We start from the raw sequence: 23332 nt of genomic DNA, 5'->3' as shown, positions 1-23332 counted from the left end.
TGTTTGTTTTTATATATATATTACCTTCCCCCTCCTCAATGATACAGCGATACGTTTGCGGACTTAACGCTAAAAACTGGGTTTCAGTACCCATAGTGAACAGAGCACAGATAGCCTATTGTGTAGCTTTGTGCTTAACTTGGAACAAACACCACATTCTTTATTCAGTAAGGAACAGCATGGCCAGGTGAATAGGGCGCTCGTTTCGTAATATGCGGATTCAAATCCCCCGCCACACCAAACATGTTTGCCCTTTTAGACTTGAAGGCATCATAATGTCACAGTCAATCCCACTATTCGTTGGTAAAAGAGTTTACGGTGGATGGTAATAACTAGCTGCCTTCCCTCTAGTTTTACATTGCTAAAGAACGGCTAGAGAAGATATCCCTCGTGTAGCTTTGCGCAAAACTTTAAAACAAACAAACAAACCTTGAGTAAATTATTAGTTTCAAGTTTATAATGTCTTGTAGCAGCAACGTATACAGTGACATTTACAGTATCAAAAGTAAGAGCTGTTTAACTAATTTTCATTTTTCAGTCGAATTATTCTCTGAACATTTAAGACTAAGAACCATTTATATGTAAAACTGAGAAGATAAGAAATAAAACTGCGTTTGCAAGCTATTTTTGAGAATATTTATTAGATAAGATATGCATTTTCGGATGAAAAGAATGTTATAACCGGTGATATGAAAAGCACAAAAAACTATAAGAATAAACCTATAACCATGACCTAACTCTTCTTCCATTTCACTGTTTTTTAAAAAAGTTCACCTAAAGGAATTTTATTGTTTTGTAACTTTCTTTATTACTATTGTTATTGTTGAAGCACATTCTTTCATAAAGCTGAAAATCTGAAAAGGAGTTCTCAATTGAAGCCCGTGCTCAAATATTACATCTTGAGAATCTTTACCATATTTTGCTTTCAGCAATCACCTTAAATAAAATTGAATAGTATAAATACCTCTTTGACATCGTGTTCCAGTCAGTTATTACAGTCAACATCTTATTATCTTGTTTTTTTTATGTTTTAGGTCTCAAATAATTCTGTTGTTTTTTTTTATAAGCAGCTTTCTGTACAAGCTTTCTGGTTATCCGCATGGAGTTCTAAGAAGGATGAACAGGTTTTGTGTTTCCTTGGTTGTTATGCACAGAAAAGAGTTGTTATTTATCTCTTTCTTTCGCTTTGTTAATAAAAGTATGACTCATAATAAGGGTTGAAATAAGTTGAAATGTAATAAGTGTAACAATGTTTGAATGTGAAAGTAAATTAATGATATTTTTTGGAAATACGATCGCAGTTAAAATTAAAACAAATGTAGGAGTTGTGATGGTTTTCAAACTAACGATAAATATAGGACTTTGATCATATCTAATCCAAAGATGTGAACGAATGTACATGATGATGAATGTTGGAGGGCGATCATCGTGGAAATTACAGTAGGTATTAGAGATTTAACAATTTAAAAACCAACGATAAATATACGACTTTCACTCATATATAATAAAAAAATGTGAACAAATGTACACAAATATGAAATAATTAAAAAAATTACAAATAGTGTTTCATTAACATCAATTATTAGTATACGATTTATACTATCTAAAATTTTGATTACTTTAATATTATTTCCAGTTTTGTTACCATTTTATAACTCAAATTCTCAAGGCAAACCTCCAAAACAGTCAGTTCATGTCTATCTTAATACAAGCTACAGAATGTTGTTTTAATTCTGCTTTTATATGCTTGTTTAATCCGAGGGTCGAGGGTTCGAATCCACGTCACACTAAATATGCTAGCTCTTTCAGCCGTGGGGGCGTTATAAAGAAACGGTCATTCCAACTATTCGTTAGTAAAAGAGTTGCTCAGGAGCTGACAGCGGGTGGTGATGAATAGCTATCTGGAGTAGCTTGGCGCGAAATTCAAAACAAACCACACAAAAAATATACTTGTTATTGTTTTCCTTTTTTATTGCTGATTCGCTAACATTTAAATCTATGCCCAATTCTTTTTTTATCTTTGCAAGCTAATGAACTTGAAACTATAAAAGAGAATCATCTACAAATGCCTTTGATTAATAGCCTTTTCCTTGGTAAAAAATGGAAATATAATGGAAGAGATAATTATACTTAACACGTTCTATCTTCCTACATTTATTCCACATGTCTTTGTCCACGTGCTTACGAAGGTTTATTCAACTATTTTTTGTTCATTTATATAAAATGAATCGTCTTTCAACACACGCACGTGTACCCACCTGTCCCTCGCGACAATAAACTTCGTGTTCATTCATATTTTATCATACATACCTTACAATATCCCTTTTCATTCATATCTAAACCAACACACACTAATCTTCAGCACACACAAAGTTTCTTTCTGCACATGCATATTCGTCCACCCTTTATTACACACTCCCCCTTCATTCAGAATAGACTTTCGTTTCTCCACCTTTTTTTAAAGACACGCATTCACACTCATATTCATCTGTCGCCCAAGAGTTGATGGTACATGATGTTTGTTGACTAGCTTCTGAATCGAGACCTGACATAGCCAAGGGTGTTAAGGCGTTCGACTCGTAATCCGAGGGTCGCGGGTTCGAATCCCCTTCGCACAAAACATGCTTGCCCTTTCAGCTGTGGGGGCGTTATAATGTGACGGTCAATACCACTATTCATTGGTAAAATAGTAGCCCAAGAGTTGGCGGTGGATGGTGATGACTAACTGCTTTCCCTGTAGTCTTACACTGCTAAATTAGAGACGGCTAGCGCAGATACCCCTCGAGTAGCTTTGCGCGAAATTCAAAAACAAACAAACAAAAAGCTTCTGAATTAAGGATGACTAGCGTAAATAGTCCTTGTGTAGCTTTGCGCGAATTTTAAAATAAACCAAGCTATTTGTTTAACGTTCACATGCATTATTCTATCCTTTATTTTAACGTACATATATACATATTGCTAAGACTGATTCAGTTTCATTATATTTGTTTCTTTCTTTTGAATTTCGTGCAACTCTACACGAGGGTTATATGCACTAGCCGTTCCTAGTTTAATAGTGTAAGACCACTCAAAGCCAAATTACTTTGGATTACTCTTTTACCAACGAATAGTGGGATTAACTCTTACGTTATAATGTCCCCACGGCTGAAAGGGCGAGCATGTTTGGTGTGACTGGAATTTGATCCCACGATCCTCAGATTGCGAATTGAACGCTTTAACCATATGACTATGCTGGGTGCAATTTTATTAATTAATAATGTTTTGGCCATTATTGTGTTAATTAAATATTGTTTTTATTATTAATTGCTTTGAAAGACATATTCCTAACATATGCTTCTTTTAAAGCTTAAACTTGATTAAATATTTTCCTTAGTCTAACAAACCCCTTACATTCTCGTAAGTACTGTTTCAACATTTTATTTGTATGACAACTTAATGGTATTACAATATAACAGCATCTTCATAGGGCTTACTCGTTTCTTGTATCCCTCTTCTGTCTGCTCTCTTATTGCTAATAATCTAATACCGCTATCTGCATTACTTGTGGGTGTCCAAAAACTTCTCCAATGCAACATACCGCCATCTATTGTAGGATACGTTTTGGAAAATAAACTCCTTCAACAAACGAGATCTGGCATTGAGCAAGGTTTTGTCAGCAGAGGCGTTCTATAACAATTTATAGCTTTAATGCTTCTGAAAACCATTATTTATATAAAGTTTAATATTTACAAAAATACAACCAAAATTACTGAACACACCATAACTTAAAATATCAGAGATTTTAGTAGTTAAATTGACTATATGTTATTTAACAGAAGCAAAATACGAGAGAAAAACTACAAGGTAATACCTGAAGAGTGCTTCATAATAAAACACAGAGTATTAGTAGCGAGTACGAAATAGAATGAATAGAATAAAAAGGAAGTCCAAACCACGCCTAAAGTCGAATGGTGGACGTTAAAAAAACTTATAAAGGAGAGGATTGTTAAACCTCCTTGAGATCGAAATAGAACCACAAGATACCGGGTGATGTAGAATAAAGTAGAAAGAGTTATACTTAATAGCGTCAAACAAATACTAGACAGTCGAAAGGAGGCGTGACTGTTAATAAGGAAACCGAATGGTGGAATGAAAATATCCAAAATGCAATGAAAAGTTTATCGAGAAAAAAGGGTGAAAATCGAAAAGCACCGAAAATCTGGTAACGTATAAGGAAGTGAAGAAGGTAAAACAAACTATTATCAGATAATAGTTCTAATTCAAAAGAAGATCATGATAAGCTAGAATCCATAGAAGAACAAAAGGTGATCTACGAACTACAACAAGCTGGAGTTCGAGCGACAAAGAACGTAACTAAAATCAAAATCATCAAGGACGTAAACGTACTACATAAACAATTTGAATAGCGAAAAACAGACAGATGGAGCAACTACTTCAGTAGATTACACAAAAAAGAAGACCCAAAGCATCCATTTTTTCAGAGACACAAAATTTTGCGGTTTATGGAGCAAATTTCTGAAATAGAAAAAGAAAGAACTAAAACAATAAAAATAAGAAAGGCTTTTGTTCCAGACTGAAGTCCAATCGAGATATGAAAGGCATTGGATCATGAAGGATCGAAATGGCTGACACTTTATTAAAGATAAAAATGACAACTGAACAATTTTTGTACGTAATGACCGGAGAATGAGCTCAAGAAGTCCAAACAATTTGGAATTATCCAGGACTGAAATCCATGTGTAACAAGATGAAGTTGTGGAAATTGTAGTGGAAACAGAAACTGACAAGAAAACTCCATCTTAAAGAATCAATTTGAATTTATATCTGGATGCTCAATAGTGAATGCGATATTTAACTGTTAACTGATTCTGATTAATGTGATTGAAAGCATCGAGAAAATAAGACAGTTCATATAACATTTTTTTTATTTGGAAAAGACATAACAAAGTACCAGCAGAAGCAATTTCGAGAAGTTTGAAAAAAGAAAAAAATCACAAAAATATAACAGTCATTGTTGACATGCGTTAAGATTTTCAAATATATGTTCTTCATATTCATATTTTAACAAATAGCTTGCATAAATAGTGTTTGTTCTGATCACAAGTGTGTTTGTTGTGCGCCAGCCGGCCAGATGAACAACGGACTGAGCAAAATGTGAGCAAAGAATATGGAGAACGTACTGGGATTTGATTGCTATTATCTTACATTTTTATAACTATTGAGATTCCTAAAGAAACTAGCTATACGATTGCAGCGTTAGAAACCTAATATTAATGTTTTATGACAAGTATAATGAATTGAAGCCAAGCTACGCCAGCTCGAAGATAAAGTTCACACCATAACAGTCTTGGCATCTGTTACACTATGCGACTTTATCCAGTTTTCCAATTTTATATCTAGATATGTCACCAACAACTAGACACTGCAATTTTGCTTTCGATTATACCTGTTAATAGACTCTCCTGACATAAATTTATTTAAAGAACCAGTCAAAGAGAGGAACGATCTCCGATAACGATAATCTAGTTGGACAGACACCTATGCAATTGGTTTAGTCTAATTTCAGTTTCGGACAAGGATACTCGAGGCACGTCTGCATTAGTAGTCACTATTTTAGCACCAATGGATTTGAGAGAAGGCAACTAATCAATTATACCCACTTACTCATTTTCTTTTACCAACGAATAATAACGTGGATTGTCGCGTTATAACGCCCCAATGGCTGAAAGTACGATCATGTTCGGTAAAGGAAGTTCAAACCTGTGACCTGATGATCACGAGTCGAGCACTAACTATCGTGCTATACCTATGAATTGCCAGTTCGAAGAGCTCTCACTTTTATCCTTTGCCTTACAGGTTAACCATTGTATGATAGCATCTCTATTCTAGCGGGATTCAAACAATTACCTGACATAATTCCTCTGTTTTTAATAAATACCTTTAGGTGAAATGTCTAAGCACAAGGAGACTTATGAGACTTGCATTTTTTTATTTATATATATTTTTCAACTTACTGAATGTTTTTCTTCTTTTTTATTGCTTAAACCGTGGGCCCGGCATGGACAGGTCGTTAAGGCATTCGACTCCTAATCCGAGGGTGGCATGTTCGAATCCCTGTTAAGCCAAATATGCTCACCCTTTCGTCCGTGGGGGCGTTATAATGTGACGGTCAATCCCAATATTAGTTGGTAAAAGAGTACCACAAGGTTTGGTGCAGTCGCTCAAAATTTATTGGTGATATTAAACTTGTTTTTAATCATTAAGTGCATCATATGATTCTTTCTAGTGACAAGAACTCGACTAGTGATGATAAAAGGATTATTTTTATCTATGTTCGAACCAGAGAACTACGTCTCTTTGAAATCATTTAAAAGAGGTAACGTGGAGAACGAAACCAACGAGAAAGTACTTAGAACAACGACAAATGGACTTCTTTTAAATTTTATTTGTTCCCATGGTGGACAATGTAAGATTTTAATTGTTGTTAATTCAGAATTTTTTAAATATTCATCGTCAGCATTATGTGGTTGTACAGAGATAGAATGTACTTCGTTGGTTGAACGTGTTTGTTTTCTTCTTCCTTGTAAATTTGATCCAAGAACTTTCTGATTTACCTTTCAATTTGAAAATTTTTGTTTGAACGTCAATGATTTTTATTTTGATCCTTATATTGAAGTAGCTCATTTTAAATAACACACGACTATTACCAACAAATTTATTGTTATTACATGCGGTAACCTGTCACGGCCAGGTGCTTAGGCATTCGACTCGCAATCTGTGGATATTGGGTTCGAATCCCCGTCACACCAAACATACTTGCTCGTTCAGTCACGGGAGGCGTTATAAAGTGACAGTCAATCTCACTGTCCGTTGGTAAAATAATAGTCCAAGAGTTGGCGGTTGATGGTGACGAACTAGTTGTCTTCCCTCTAGCGCAAATAGTCCTCGTGTAGTTTTGCGCAAAATTCAAAACAAACAACAAATCATTAGGTGTGATATGAAAACTCTGAAGAAGATGTGTGAAATTAATACTGTTGATAATAGAAGCAACTGAGTTATTGAGCTCAGGCTGTTCAGCAGTGATACTGTTTACACAAATCATGACAATCCAGTAGAAGTATAACAATGACCTAGCTGCGAATAAAGGTGTAAATTTATATCCAGAAGGAAAAGATACTCATCAATTTGAAGTGGCTTCAATCGATGTAAAAGTTTGAGGTAGAACAAACCTTCAAACAGTTGGTTGAGAAAAGGAGGGTAATCTTTATAGATGAATCCAAAATCAAACCGTTTGGTAGTGATCAATGTCAATTTATCTAATGCCAGGAGTATGTCAACTTACAACATGTACAATAAAGCGGACTGGAGTTCTAGTACATTTGTGGGGTGCATCTTAGACAGTGGTGTTAGAAATTCACATTAAATTGATAGCACCCTGACTGCTGATGGATACGACAGGTTTGAATCCATCGTGTTTGGTTGCTATTTCTGGAAAATAATAAAATATATTTGTAGCACGATATCACGGTCATTTATTGATCAGCTATGGTATCATAAAATATAGTTTGCTGCTCTATTTAAGGCAAACACACGATGCCAGAGCAATTGCACATTTATTTTATTTTCCGTAATAATGTATTACACTAATTACAAATTGCTCATTTAATTTAGATTACTCAGTTCTTTGTGAGTTCCTTATGAACTTCATTGTTTCTTTCCATGGCTATTTTCATTACTGCATAAATGCATATATTCAGAAAATGCCAAGATGAATTACCCCGTCAGATTCAAGCCTTCAAACGACTGTTCAGTCAGTGGCAAAAACAATTCACGTGCTCGAAGAAACAATTGCAAGATGGACCTTGATCTGAAAACAAAGTCACTACGATATGAGTTCGCCAAGATAAAGGCTTTCAGTCATACTTTCGGTTCCTCTGTTTCACATTCAAACACCTGGAGAATGAAACTGATGTTAAGGTTATTCCTTACGTTACATACTAAGACACATCGATAAAGTCTCAAGACACAGTATATGTGAACGTCTTTGTGATCAAACTGCAGAAACAGTGAAAAGTCTTGTCATGTACACTAGATGATCTATGGAAGCCATGCAGTGGGGAGTGATGTGTTTTGAACATGAAAACCTTATTACAAAATCATTTACTATGCTATGGAGCTATGTCAAAATGTTTTCTCGTCAGGAAGAGAACGATTGAATGGCTGGAAGCAATTACGCTCAAAAATTGTTTTAATGCTAAGTTTATAACGAACTCAACCTTCTGTATAGCTCAAAACAATATCACTGTTCGCATTCTTTCTTAAACGTTGTTCTCATGATAGAAATGCCACATGACCATAGGTAGATTTTTTTGTTTCCTAAGGTTTGACTGATCCGTCGAAAGTTCTTTGTTTTTAAATGTCAATAATGTAAAAATCGAGACACATTTTTTAGTTACTTTTAAATACTTCAAAATTGTTACTTTTCTAAATTCGGATAATTATAATTAACAAAATATAACTTCATCGCTTGTTTGTTTTGGATTTCACTAACATCAGAGAGGAAGGAAAAAAGACATCAAGGTTTAATCAAGGTATAAGACTAGAGGGAAGGCAGTTAGTCATCACAACCTTCCGCCAACTCTTGGGCAACTCTTTTACTAACGAATAGTGAGATTGACTTTCACATTATAACGCTCTCACTGCTGAAAGGACGAGTATGTTTAGTAACGGGGATTCAAACCCGCGACCCTCATATTACGAGTCTAGTGCCTTAACCACCTGGCCATGCCGAGCCTAATTTCATCTGCGGCACCAGTATCTTAATAGCACATCCTCTCCAAATTAGTAGATAAAAGTTCTTATGACCTAAATTGACGTAAGGCTGTTACTTACAATTTCGCAAATTTGAAGTTTTTGTAAAGTCAAATATGTTAGAAATGTTATTCGTAATATATTTTAGGCAAATTATTATTTAACATACGAAACTCTCTTTGTGTGACAAAAAAGCAATACAGTTATATTGAAAAGGTTACATAGATTTTAAATTTTACACTTAATTAAAATATGAAATCAACAAAATCAACATAGTCCTCAGTGTACAGCCAACAGTGTATTTTGTACACATTAATACTCTGTTATTTAGGGTAATTAACAACCTACTTGACCCTTTATAATACTGTACTAACCAGTCAGCAAAATATACTGTTTTAATTCACGTTTTGTTTATGTGAATTTGTTTATCTGCAAATTCCTTCCACAGTTTTGGAACAAGAGGGACCAAACTTAGTGGACGGACTCCAGGTAGTCCGATTCATACCCATATTTATATGACATAAACTCACCTTCTTTTTGATTGGGTTACCAAGTAGCCTTAACCACACCCAGAAAGTTACCGAAGCATGACTGACCCAGTCTGGGTCTTGAAGTAGGTTTGAAGGGTCGCTGAACTGGAATCTGACATTGGATTCTTTGTTTCTGGCCTTCTTCTGGAACCCAGGGCACCATAGTTAAAACTACCACACTAAAATATGGTACACGTTCTCAGATACTCTAGGTGGGTATCCTAACTGATTTGTCTCCGAGTGAGAACCCCTCTGAGTGATTACAGAAGTGAATGAGCATAGTGGAGAAGGTTGATATATTCACTGTGGTCACTTTTTGGTAGTTAATAATAATTAATTTTAATTGTGAGTAAAAGGCAAGCCTCAAAAACGTATACGACCACTTTTGCCATGAGGAACAACATACTGTATTTCTTTTAATCCATTTCCTAACACAGTTAGACAGTTAAGTGAAACTTTGCTTTAATAAAACATATAATTCACAATCATAGAACTTTTCACTAACTCTACAACTAGAAGGTAAACGATGTAGCTAACCCGCTCTTTCCTTTATAATGTGTCTTGTGTCAATTCACGTTGCAGCTTTGTATGCATATATCTCTAGCTAACCCCTCTAATCATTCTAGAGAATGTGCTCAGGTACAATGTCCAAATGTGGTAACAAAATTTTAATTCGGGTATAATTCAATTACGATAGCTGTAGAAGTGACTGGGGATAATAAAAGAGAATGAGCAGAACAATGGTGCCTTTATGAATCATAAGGTTCTGTGAACCCCGCAGCGAAGCATAGGTGTCTTATACTAGTTTCCTCGAACAATGCATCTTACTTCTTTTACCTACGGCCCGGCATAGCCACATGGTTTAGACACTAGACTCGTAATCCGAGGATCATGGGTTCGATCCCCGTCACAACAAACATGCTCGCTCTTTTAGCCCTGAGATCAGTTACAGTATTCTTTGGTAAAAAAGTAGCCCAAGAGTTGGTGGTAGGTAGTGATAACAGGCTGCCTTCCCTGTAGTATTTGCACTGCTGAATGAGAGACGGCTAGCGCAGATGGCCCTTGTGTAGCTTTGCGCGAAATTCAAAACAAACCAATCTTTTTCTTACTGCGAAATCCAACAAAAAGAATAATTGACTTTTGGCTCTATCTCAAAACACAGTCACCAATATATCCTACTTTTGTCCACGCCTTATAAGACAATACAGTCACCAATATATCCGACTTTTGTGCACGCCTTATAAGACAATACAGTCACCAATATATCCTACTTTTGTCCACGCCTTATAAGACAATACAGTCAACAATATATCCTACTTTTGTCTGCACCTTGTAACACAACACAGTTAACAAGACATCTCACTTGACTTTTAATTTTAATGTGTGACCCATTCAACACTGCTTGTATCCTATATTTTTATTATATAGCAATTCCAACAGTACAGCTTCTCTGATATTTCATTGTATCCTATTATGAAAAATAGAATTTTCTTATCTACTACATTACACATAGTATTGCACTTTAAAGTGCATACTAATGAATGTGGTTTATTTTCGCTTTTATTTTCACAGCAAAACACACACACACACTGATAATAAAAGAAGTTCACATTCGAGCACTTCTAAATATACGATCTAAAGTCACTCCATATATTATCTCATTTGCTCTTTGCATTTCCTAATCCATCAATGCAACAGTTTGTTTGTTGAATTTCGTACAAAGCTATCCAAGAGTTATCTGCGCTAGTCATCCCAATTTTGGAATGATAGACCAGAGGTAAAGTGACTTATCAACACCACCCACCACCAACTCTTAGGCTACTTAACGAAAAGTATGATTGACCGTCACGCTATAACGTTCCCACAACTGAAAGGGCGACTATGTTAGGTGACGAACTTAAACCCACCACACGCAGACTGTGAGTCGAGTATAATAATCACCAGGATGTATAACGGTAGTTTACTCTGCAGACGGTATTGCAATCTAACGAGTGTAATAATTTTTTCATTTCATTTCTCAGTAGTAAATAATAATGAAAATTGGCAGTCCTTAACTCCTAAATATACAATCCAAATATGCTCTTTACGTTATCTCATTTCTGCTTAGGCCCGGCATAGCCAGGTAGTTAGGGCGCTCGAGTCGTAATCTGAGGGTCGCGGTTTCGAATCCCCTTTGCATCAAACATGCTCACCCTTTCAGTTATGGGAGTTGTAATCTACGATCAATCCCACTATTCGTTTGTAAAAAAGTAACCAAGAGTTGGTGGTAGATGGTGATGACTAGATAGCTGCCTTCCTTCTAATCTCACACTGCTAAATTAGGGGCAGCTAGCGTTGACAACCCTCGTGTATGTTTGTGCGAAATTCAATACAAACAAACATTTCTGCTTTGCATTTTCTAAGTCATCTATATAATGGTAGTTTACTTTGGCAGTACAGACTTAACAAAGTAGGTTAAAAAACATTTACAGATAGTTTCACACATTATAAAAATAAATCTATCTGATGTTCATCTTTATACTGATTCAATAACAACAACAAAATATTAACTTTTAAAACGGGACCTATGTGTTTACCACTTTCTTCACTTGGTTGAGAAGTTAATATAAAAAAATTTGTATTTGCAGAAAAGAGTAAGATAAACCTCGTTCTATTCTCTATTTTTTAACCAAAGAAAGAAAGCTCAATTGAATATTTTAGTCGAATCCAAAAATGACAAATCAGTAGCACGAGTTTTAATTAAATTCGAAGAAGATAACACGGAATTTTTTTGAGTTTACAGAGTTCAAATTTGCATAAATACAGACAGAAACCATGTATTGTTGAATAACTCTCAACATCGCCCTCTACCATATAAACGCAGTACTAATCAAATGAAATATCTGTTCTTTATTTTCATCCCTAACAGGATTAAGTTAATTAAGAAATTCGCCTGAAGGTGGTACTGGAAACACTACCTCAGAGACATCAGGTATTATTTGTATGCAAGAAAGGTGAATGATTATTCTAAACCATGCTTGTGAACCTATAATTGGATTACATATAAAAATCATTAAACTTGTCTTAAAATCGTTATGAAACTGTATTCACTAAGTGATTTTATACACGAAAAAAAAATCCTCCATAACTAATTTATTTTCGATTCTGTTTTCCAAGATTTTTAAACTAACTTTTTAACTACGTTATATTTTGGAATTTAAACAATTATTAACATATAATTTTATATTAAAACACAGTTATTTTCTGTACAGTTTCTTAAAAAGACTCAACACAATTTGAAAACTAGTTCACATTTCTACAAATACAACCTGATATTAGCACTTTGTAAAACTGCACAATAGACTGTTTGTGCTGTGCCCACCATGGTTATCGAAACCCGATATTTAGCGTTCTAAGTTCAGACTTACCGCTCAGCCACTGCACTGAGTTGAAATGTTAATAGATATATTTATATTGTATAATAATTTGTCAACACGGTATTTGTAACGTTGTTAAAAACAATTTTCTTTTCTGGAATTTTGATTGAGAATACTTTTTCATGTCTCTGATCAAAAGCTTTTTGAATGAGTCAGCCAATGCTAAGGACGTTGGTTTTACCAACAAAAACTGGATTGGCTTTGTAAAACAAAAAAAGAGTATTAGTAATATAAACCAAATTTAACGTTAAAGTTTGTTTGTTTGTTTTTGAACTTCGCACAAAGCTACTCGAGGGCTATCTGTGCTAGCCGTCCCTAATTTAGCAGTGTAAGACTAGAAGGAAGGCAGCTAGTCATCACCACTCACCGCCAGCTCTTGGGCTACTCTTTTACCAACGAATAGTGGGATTGACCGTCACATTATAACGCCCCCACGGCTGAAAGGGCGAGCATGTTTGGCGCGACGGAGATGCGAACCCGCGACCCTCAGATTACGAGTCGCACGCCCTAACACGCTTGTCCATGCCGGGCCTTAACGTTAAAAGAATTATTGCAACGTATTTAATATTATTTTCTCACAATAGAGAAATTGTGATATAACCTAGATCTTTTTATTAAATTATATTGGAAAAGTTACTATAGACAATGAATAATTTGTAAATTAATGTTCAGTTCAAAGAAAAAAAAGACTGTCTCATCAATAACACTTTCAACATTGACCGAAACAAACAATTTCGAAGCACTTATTTTCGAAAGGTTTGTTTTTTTTTAATTTCGCGCAAAGCTACTCGAAGGCTATCTGCGCTAGCCGTCCCTAATTTAGCAGTGTAAGACTAGAAGGAAGGCAGCTAGTCATCACCACCCACCGTCAATTCTTGGGATACTCTTTTATCAACGAATAGTGGGATTGACCGTCACATTATAACGCTCCCACGGCTGAAAGGGTAAGCATGTTTGGTGCGACGGGGATTCGAACCTGCGACCCTCGGATTACAAGTCGAACGCCTTAACCCACCTGGCCATGCCGGGCCGCTGTCTCGTTAACTCTGACCTATCCATGGTTTGAAGACTTCGGTGATGTGGTAAAATAAAACATTTTGACATAAAATAAAGAACTATCATTATATCGAAAACGTCTCTCCTTTCAGATTTTAAGTCAAGTACAGAAAAATGCACATTACGCTTTGCTAAACATGAATTCTACAAACTTGGCTTGAAATTTTATTTTTATACTCAAAATAAAACAAATCATATTCATCTGTAAAATCAAATGACACGTCAGATGCAACATGCCTAGCTGCTTCTGTATTGTCACAAAACATTTTATTGGGCCTGGCATGGCCAAGTGGTTAAGGCTCTCGACTCGTAATCTGATAGTCGTGGGTTCGAATTCCCGTCACACCAAATATGCTCACCCTTTCAGCCGTAGGAGCGTTATAATGTTACGGTCAATCCCATTATTAGTTGGTAAAAGAGTAGCCCAAGAGTTGAGTAGGGATGACTAGTTGTCTTCCCTCTAGTCTCACACTGCAAAATTAGGAACGGCTATTGCAGATAGCCCTCTTGTAGCTTTGCGAGAAATTCAAAAACGAACAAACATTTCAGTATTATTACCTTGAGGCCTACTAGACTAATGTTTCATTTACTTAGAAGTTGTTTATTTATTAGAAAATAAAACGCAAGCGAACCTACTTTTAATAGGTAGGCTAGTCCAATGGTTTAATATTAATAAGAATGAAATTTTAATCAGTTAATATACAAAAGAACCACTCCTTCCAAAACTGACATGAAAAACGACCTCGACCTGCCACTGAACAAGCCTTCACACTGTACTTGTGACTATGATTAACATTAGTGTGTTTTACATACCATTTGAGACCAACGTTCATTGTTACATTTTTCAGTCGTGTATCATGGATAACAACACTTACAGCTACTTAGGATTGTCCAGTGTCAGCCATGTTATTAATTAAAAAATTAATTTAAAGCATCAGACCTTGATGTCTTTCTCCTTCCCCTTTGATGTTACAGTGAGATCTAGTATAATTATGCAAATTATATTCTCTTTTCAAATTAATAACTAAACAAACTATATTTTGTGCAAGTAGTGTGTGTGCGAGTGTAGCTTGGGGGATATATAACTTTTATCTACGTGCGTTATAGAACATTGACTTCCCGACATATTAGCCTAACAGCACTCGTGCATGCTTTAAAAAAAACGGGCCCGACATGGCCAGGTGGGTATCGTGTAAAAAAAATTAAAAACTCTTGTGAGTTGAAGTTCTGTAGCAAATGACTATTTCTGATGGTTTATATTCTAGAAAACCTAGCTAGGGTTCTTGTTCCCCAGTCCAACGTTAAATATTAGAAACATTAATCATCTTCTATCACAATAATAATAGCAACGATAAATACCAATCAAAAGCTCCTCAAATCTCTGAGAAAAATGTTTATTTGTGTTTTAATACTCCTCCGTGATTACTTTAAGATGCTTTCTAATGATAAATAAGATATCAATGCGTATGTTTATTCATGAAAAATAACAAAGGAGCACTAGGTATTGCCTGCTTGAATACCTATGGTCTTTACATCATACATTTTGTAATGAATATTAATAGAACTTTAAAAGAAGTTTATAGTCCTAAAATACATCAGAGAGCAAGTAATGTGTAAAATATGCTCATACATGACGTTAGTAAATTACTTTACATGAAGATGGAACTATAGCTATCGATCGTGGAAAAACTTTTAAAGTATATCTGAACCAAACCAAAGAACAACAACATTAAAAAAGTGACATTTTTTCCTCTTCAATATCATGTATTTATTTTGTATCATGTTATTTTTGCCTGTCGACAAGCGTTTTTTTTTTATTTATACGTTAGTAACGTTTGTGAAATATGCTTGTGATTGCTTTAACCCTCTGCGTTTTGAGGTGTGTCACATCACAGATATCTCAGGTACTCTCCATGACAATAGTTTAGGTTAAAAGGCTGAATTCTCCCTGACTTTGAAATGGTATCTGTTTATCAAAACGGTCTTTAACAAACGCCATATTGTTATGCCCAGCTGACCAATTATTGCTTCCAGTCGTTAGTAACTGACCAAGCGAGGCAAAACAACTGTACAGGCTTGTAAAGAGTAAAACACATCAAATACGTATTCCTTCAATGTTCGTTAGGGTTCTATTGTTTTCAACCATCCCATTCGAAAAAACAATGTTTTAATACCCATACCAGCCGCCTTTAGAATACATTTTCATTCTGCTCACATTGTTCTGTATTCTAATGAATATTGCGTTGTATGTTAAGTCTGTTAATCCATTTGGTAGGCCGAATAATATTCAAAGTGTATACTCCGTGTGTGGCCGATCCTATACACCTCCAATAATACATTTTCAAGCAATATGCAAGGGTTCTTCCAAAATAATCATGCAACATCCCACTGCATTTGTGTTTGAAGATCGTGTCATCGACTTCAGTCATCTTCCTTGTCTAGTAATGTAACCGGAACTCATTCTTATAGAAAACATTTGGAGTGATCTCGACTTCATGTTCGTCACTGTAATTATCTACCGAAATCATCAAACAAAGTTTAAGCTATGTACGAAATGCGTACTGGAAAATTGTGTATGCCACACCAATTTCAAACTATTATTGTTGAAATAAAAGGTTTTTAGGTCAATCCACTCACCCACTCACCACCATCTCTTGGGCTACTCTTTTACCAGCGAATAGTGAGATTGACTGTTACATTATAACGGCTCACTGGCTGAGAGGGCAAACATGTTCGGTGCGACGGAGATTTGAACTCGCGACCCTCAGATTAAGAGTCGAATGCCTTATCCAGCTGGTCATGCAGGGCCTGATGAGTTTGTGTACATTATCAGCATTAAAAAAATCAGACCTCTTGAACATTTATTTAATGCAGCTTTAGTTAGATGTCATGAGTGTTAAACTAACATTTTTTATCATTGTATTTCTAAATAATTTTCCTCACCTCTTTTGTAGTTTCTATTAATAAATAGTTAATCGCACTTTGTAAGAAAGATCTGTATATATTAGCACAGCAGCGACATATTTAGTTACCGAATAATTATCTACAATTCGACGCTGCAATGTTGTTACGAGTAGTTTCATGGCTGAATAAAAATCTCAAAACCACTTTTGGCAAACGATATGCGCATAACAAGCTTGTTTAAGTGGTGTAGAACCAAACAAATAACATATGAAACCATGGTGACTCCACGTACTCTGCTCGTACAGCATAGCAGTTATGGCAGCAATAATCTCTACATCCCAAATCATTCTGAAGCATAAAACCATTGTGATATAAAGTTAATGAAGACTTCTATACCAAAAACGTATAACCTCTCAATCGCAACTTCTAATCGTCTGCTGTTTCAAAAACTAAGATGGCCGAAGAAACTGAAACCATACTAATTTTATTCAGTCACTTAACTGCCATGTCTGCTTCATACAGTTCCAATAAAACGTGTGCTCTTGATCTGCTTAAACGTGACATTGACGCTTAAATTCGTTATTGGAGCTAACGTTCACTTGCAGTGGAAAGTCTCTCAAGGTGTATGTCTAGTGCTTACTTCGCCGTTCTACACGAAAGCTTCATGTTAATGTTCAGTATAGCGGCCACCGTATTAAACACAATCAATGGCGGAGGCAGCACGTGGTTTGGACCACCGTTCTTATTAAACATAATCAAGCTTTTATATATGACTTATTTCTTCTTTAGGATTTATTTAATATGATACTTTGTTCACTGTTAATAAAAGTAATATGTATAGCAAAAATTAAGTTTACTTCAATAAACATTGCATAAAATAGGTTACTTGATAAGCACTTGCATACCAATAGTTCCATTTATAAATCTAATTATTGAGTTTATTCAAATAACTTTTGTTGTTTTTTGTTTTGTTTTTTTTAATTTCGCGCAAAGCTATACAAGGGCTATCTGCGCTAGCCGTCCCTAATTTAGCATGGTAAGACTAGAGGGAAGGCAGTTAGTCATCATCACCCACCGCCAACTCTTGAGCTACTCTTATACCAACGAATAGTGGGATTGACTGTCACTTTATAACGCCTCACGGCCGAAAGGGCAAGTATATTTGGTGTAAGTGTGAATTGAACTCGCGATTTTCGGATTACAAATCAAGCGCCTTAACCACCTGGCCATGCCGGGCCATAATCGATACAGAAAAGATGGCTTGGTAAGAGTCTACACAAAATATCAAACGTTTACTATGAAGTATTGGAGACGGACAGAGATTACGCAATCAATACATTTAATAACTAGTATAAAGTAAGGGTAGTACATTGATCTGAAAGTTGCGTAAAGTATAATATAGTGGTGAACAGACGCATTCACGTTGTATGTATAACGTTCTATACTAGTACGTTGTACGTATAATGGTGTGATGCGTTTACGTCTGTAGTGTTAATTACTGACATAAAATAGCTTATAATCTGGTGTGCTTTTATCTTATTCTGATGAAGAATTATCTTAAGTCATTAACGGTTTCGACATATATTTTAGGATATTACCTTAGTATAAGAAAGTGAATATAAACGTTCATCTAAACAGGAAATTTCAGAACAGATTAGCAAAAAACTAATGTATATATATACTACTAGCAACAGGTATGTTTGAGATCGTTACCCACGCTATAGCACTGTGAACTGCTTATAATAATTTAAGAAAATCAGTAAACACGTTTTGTTTTTAATTTTAGAAAGTTTGCAGAAAGAAAAATTCAAATTAGGTTCAAAATTATCAAGCCTAACCTGGTTAAATAAAACTTTGTCGTCCAGTTATCTGTCATAATCATGACCCTGTTAGACCGCCCAACGTAATGTCAAAAAATAAATTTGTATGTAAAAGGGCATTTAAAATTTAATCACACACACTGCAAAAATTCCAATGTGATTTGGATAAAAAGAAAAATTTATAATCGGAAGTTCTACTTAGACACTGAAGGAAACTGCATTAACTATTGATATCAGTAGAATAGGCTGCTTTTGTTTAATTAAAATTAGTAAACAAATATGACTTAACGATATGTCTTCTGTTCTAGGCTTTTAAGTCTGGATATTATGCGTGAAAATTTAGCGATTCAACTAAAAAGGACGATTTTAAGAGTTATTTTTGTTACATCACAGAAAGTTTACAATCAAGACAAAGAAAAAATAGTGTAGTATTTTCTGATGAGGTAGTGGATTGTGATTTTTTAAATCACGAAACCTGTAAACTACAGAATACGTTAAATTACACTTGAAACTAAAATAATCTAGAATGAAAGTTTTTAGCATGCAGAAAGACACATTAGAAAAGGCGCAAATAAATTTAAAACACACCTATAAAGCTGTTTATTGTTTGAAAAAACAATACAAACACCAGTATCTATTACGAAAGGTAAATTTCAATTAAAATATAGAAATTAAAATAACAAATATATATTTTAGTAAAATACCCAAAATAGTAATAAAGTAAGCGATTAGAAACGTTACAATGATAGCCAAAGTGACCAGTGTGATGGTCTTATAATTTGTATTTGAAAAATTAAAGTAAAACAAGAAACTTCGACTAAAAAGACAAAATTATTACATAAGTAAAAATAACATAATTTTTGCCTTTGATTTTTTACTCCCAAAATATTTGTTTAAATCTGTTGTTTCTTATGTACCTTTATTTGCTTAAATGGTTCATCAACTGATTTTATCTGAAGCAAATGTTATTTAATTAGTTATATATATAAACAAATGGACAATAAAACAAACAGTGAATCTATAGATGAGAACAAGAATTTAAAATGATAACATTCATCGCTGTGTTGAGGGGCAGTTGTCCCGAGTCCTTTATTCACGAGGATACTCCAGTGTGATTTTTATTAGGATTATCTAAGATCTTTGTCATATTGGTCTCCGTGAAAATTCGAGGTAAACCGATATGTGGTAGCTAGTTTTAATTCGGTGAGGTTTACTTCTTTGTTAAATGTTAGCCAGAACTGTACACAATGAGCTATCTATATTCTGCCGACAGCGAACATCAAATATCATTAAAAGCCCTCAGACTTACCGCCGAGCCACTGGAGGGCAACTCCCTGAATGAAAAAAAAAAGGTTAACAGTCATATCAGGAACGTTTGTCTTGAAATATTAATCAGTAGTCATGAAAGGACATCTGGAGGCGGGTCCAAGTAAGTTGCCTTTTGCACCAAAAAATCATAATCCATTAGTACAAAAATAGAAGAAAAAATAGGATTCTTAACTTTTGCGATTGCTTTATAAAAGTCCAAGCTGTTATTTTACAATAAAGTAATGTTGGTGTAAGGTGGAAAAGAAGCAGCTGAATGGATTTCTCGGTACAACTCTTCAAAACTTGCTCAATCTTTGTCGCCTCCCAGTGGCTCAGCGGTATATCTACGGACTTACAACGCTAAAAACCAAGTTTCGATACCTGTGGTGGGCAGAGAACAGATAGCCCTTTGTGTAGCTTTGTGCTTAATTCAAAACAACAACAACATCAATCTTTGTCTTTTGTAACATACCTGTTCTACCAGTCACCTGTTTACGTATCTTTTATTTCATCTCCTCAGCCTTGCATCAATGTCAGAAAATAAGGAGAAACTTGGCATTTTGTAATTTTAAACATTTCCTTCCAGTTAAATGATTTAGGAAACTGTGCGTCTTCATTCTGTATGTCTGATATTATGTAAAAGATCTATAGAGTTTTTTGTTTTATTTTAAAAGTTTGAACTGAATGAGTGTTGGTGTAACAAAAGGTAATTGTCACTGAATTTAACTAATTTACATTTATAACTATACTAACACTAGTTTTCAGATTACAACTATAATATTATTTTGTGTAAATAACCTTGTTAAGTTTCACTGTTATTTCACACGTAAAATATAAGACAAAAATGTCAAATATCTGTTTACAACACTTAATGACAGTTTTGGTGACGTCTATGTTTTGACTATGTTTACATTAATATTTTCGAAATGAGTGTTTGTTTACAGAGTAATAAAAACATATACTTTTATAACGTATCTTAATCAAAACTGAAGAAACATTTAGGTTATTAAAAGAGCGCAACGCAATAACTTTGTCAGAGCTCATATGATGTAACTTGCTATTGAGGTACATTTCAAATATAAAAACACAAACTAGTTTAAAACCAAACTTTGAGCTAAATACAAAGGAATTAGCAATGTTAAAAAGTAACTCAATATGAATATCACCACAACTGAACATCAACATTCATTCTATTAATTAAAGTCGTTGCTCATGGTGCTGAAAGAACGAGGACAACGTTATTCATAAAATAGTTACAACAAAGTTAAGTGTTATTAGTTTTAAACTGCTAATTAGGTTCTATGGGTAATGAACGTCAAATCCCAAATCGTACTTTGGGATAAACTACTAATTATGTTTCTTCTGTCCGGCGCGTCAAATCTTACTTTTCCGTACAACTAGTTTTGTAAAAAAATTTAAAATATTTACAGTAATTAATTCTCTAACCAGATTGTGTAAATGTTTTTAAATGATTAAACAGACCATTTATCCCGGCCACTCGACTAAAGGACTGATATACTGAAACGTACTGATATGCAAGGTTGTTTTAAAGGTTTATCCAAGTAATAAACATAGTAATTAAGTACGTATGTAACGCTTGTTAATTTTATAAGGGAGGTACTACATTATTAAATATCCATATTACATAACTAAGTGAATAATAATCTAGTTAGGAACACCTATTATGATGATCAGGGTTTGCTTCTCATAAGCTAATTAATTACAAATAATTAGTTTCCTGAGGACAATAGGTATATTACATGCCTATAAAAAGACGCATCATTTATCTATGCAGGTCTTCTGAACTAACTAGTAGTTTGAATATATATGTATTAAATCATCTGAGTAGCGTATTGCATAAATAAACAAACTGACAAAGAGGTTACCTAAATTATGCCGATCCATTAAATGAACTGAAGTTTATGATTAATATACCGGTTGTATAATGGTAACGTTGTTAAGATGTACTTCAGCGTAGTTAGCTAAAGGCATTTTATATCATGAAAAGTAACAAATACTCATTAATGAATGAAGTTTTAAGTGTTATGTGGTATACATACGTGTGTGTGTTAAAACCTTGGAGTTAAAACAATTAGCTTATTACTTGGATGTACGTTGATTGCCTTTCAAGCCTATGTTAAAATGTACGTATGAAGCACACCATTATCCTGGAGACAGAATGTTTCACTTAATCCTCAGCTAGAAGTGATTTTCTCTTCCTCACGATACATTTAGTATCAAATATTAGATGGTGAAAATTGAAGGTGACTACAAGTATAATATCACGTGGTCATTTTAATCCACTAGAAGCTCCTGTGTTGTAGAAATACTGAAGAGACGTCCATCACAAACCTGCATACATCTTCCACATACATAAAAAAAACTTTAAATTGGATAGAAAATAAAACTTTGGTTCCAATTTAGAGACAGTGATATAATACTAAAGTGTCAATAAAACCATATGTCAATTACCACAGAAGACGTTAATGTTAATGGATCTTAGCCTTCAAGTAGCAACTAAGAGTGCTTTTCTTTTGTATAGTGAGATTTTGAGAATCAGTTTCTCACTAAACTTTTAATATTATTACTTGATCTCCTTCCATTAATTATTCAAGCAATCCTAAACCACAGTATGCTTTACTGGATAATTTATTAGGTGTTATACTTGTTTTTTAACTGTACCGTTCAGTCTTCAAGTTGGAATAATATTCTGTCCGCGAATAGCATGATATAATCAATGCTGTCGTAATGTTCTTGGTGTAGTCGTGGTGTACCTTGTTTTGAGGTGCTTAGTTCATTTGTTATTTTGATAATCAAAACCAACAGCAAAGAAAGTGAGAGTGAAAACTTCGAAGGGATAAGTAGAACAAAGGGCAAGGTAAAGAGACTGGATTCCAAGTAATGTAATTTAATAGAGCATACGTATATTCAACTCTAATCTTTTTGGGTGTTTTTTTGTTTTGAATTTCGCGCAAAGCTACACGAAGGTCACCTGAGCTAGCCATTCCTAATTTAGCAGTGTAAGACTAGAGGAAGGCAACTAGTCATCACCACCCACCGCCACCTCCTGGGCTACCCTTTTACAAACGAATAGTGGAACTGACCGCACATTATAACGCCCCCACGACTGAAAGGGCGAGCATGTTTGGTGCAACATGGATTCAAACCCGCAACCCTCGGATTATGAGCCGAACGCCTTAACCCACCTGGTCATGTCGGGCCCACTCTAATCTTTACAGTTCATAAAAGAAACCAGAACCAAACAGACTAAAATTAAACTATCTTGTAAAGGGAAGGAAATACTTTTCTCCATAACAAGGGTCTTGATCATTTACGGGGTTATAACTTTAAAACCTGGAGCTATACCCCATCCTCCCCCGTATAGGTGGTCAGATCATAGATTAGCGACTGTGTAGCTTTACGGTAAGAAAACAATAACAGCGATATAATTCTAAAGACGGAGTCTTAACTTAACTTAAAATTGACT

The 23332-nt window shown here is 34.7% G+C and overlaps 1 long non-coding RNA gene across 5 annotated transcripts in view; it reads left to right on the top strand.

Annotated features, from left to right (window-relative positions):
* The window catches only part of LOC143248362 (uncharacterized), a 68124-nt gene that overhangs the window by 18843 nt on the left and 25949 nt on the right, over positions 1-23332 (top strand). For 4 of the 5 annotated variants that reach the window (XR_013026945.1, XR_013026944.1, XR_013026943.1 and 1 more), the window contains one exon: positions 1071-1290. The exons of the other annotated variant lie outside the window; for it this stretch is intronic. This is a non-coding gene — a long non-coding RNA (uncharacterized LOC143248362). Of the gene's footprint in view, positions 1-1070; positions 1291-23332 lie in introns of those variants that run through there. 5 annotated transcript variants of the gene reach the window in all.

This window comes from Tachypleus tridentatus, chromosome 4 (assembly GCF_004210375.1).
Source record: "Tachypleus tridentatus isolate NWPU-2018 chromosome 4, ASM421037v1, whole genome shotgun sequence".
NCBI lineage: Eukaryota > Metazoa > Arthropoda > Merostomata > Xiphosura > Limulidae > Tachypleus > Tachypleus tridentatus.
This window is presented reverse-complemented; position numbering and strand designations above follow the sequence as displayed.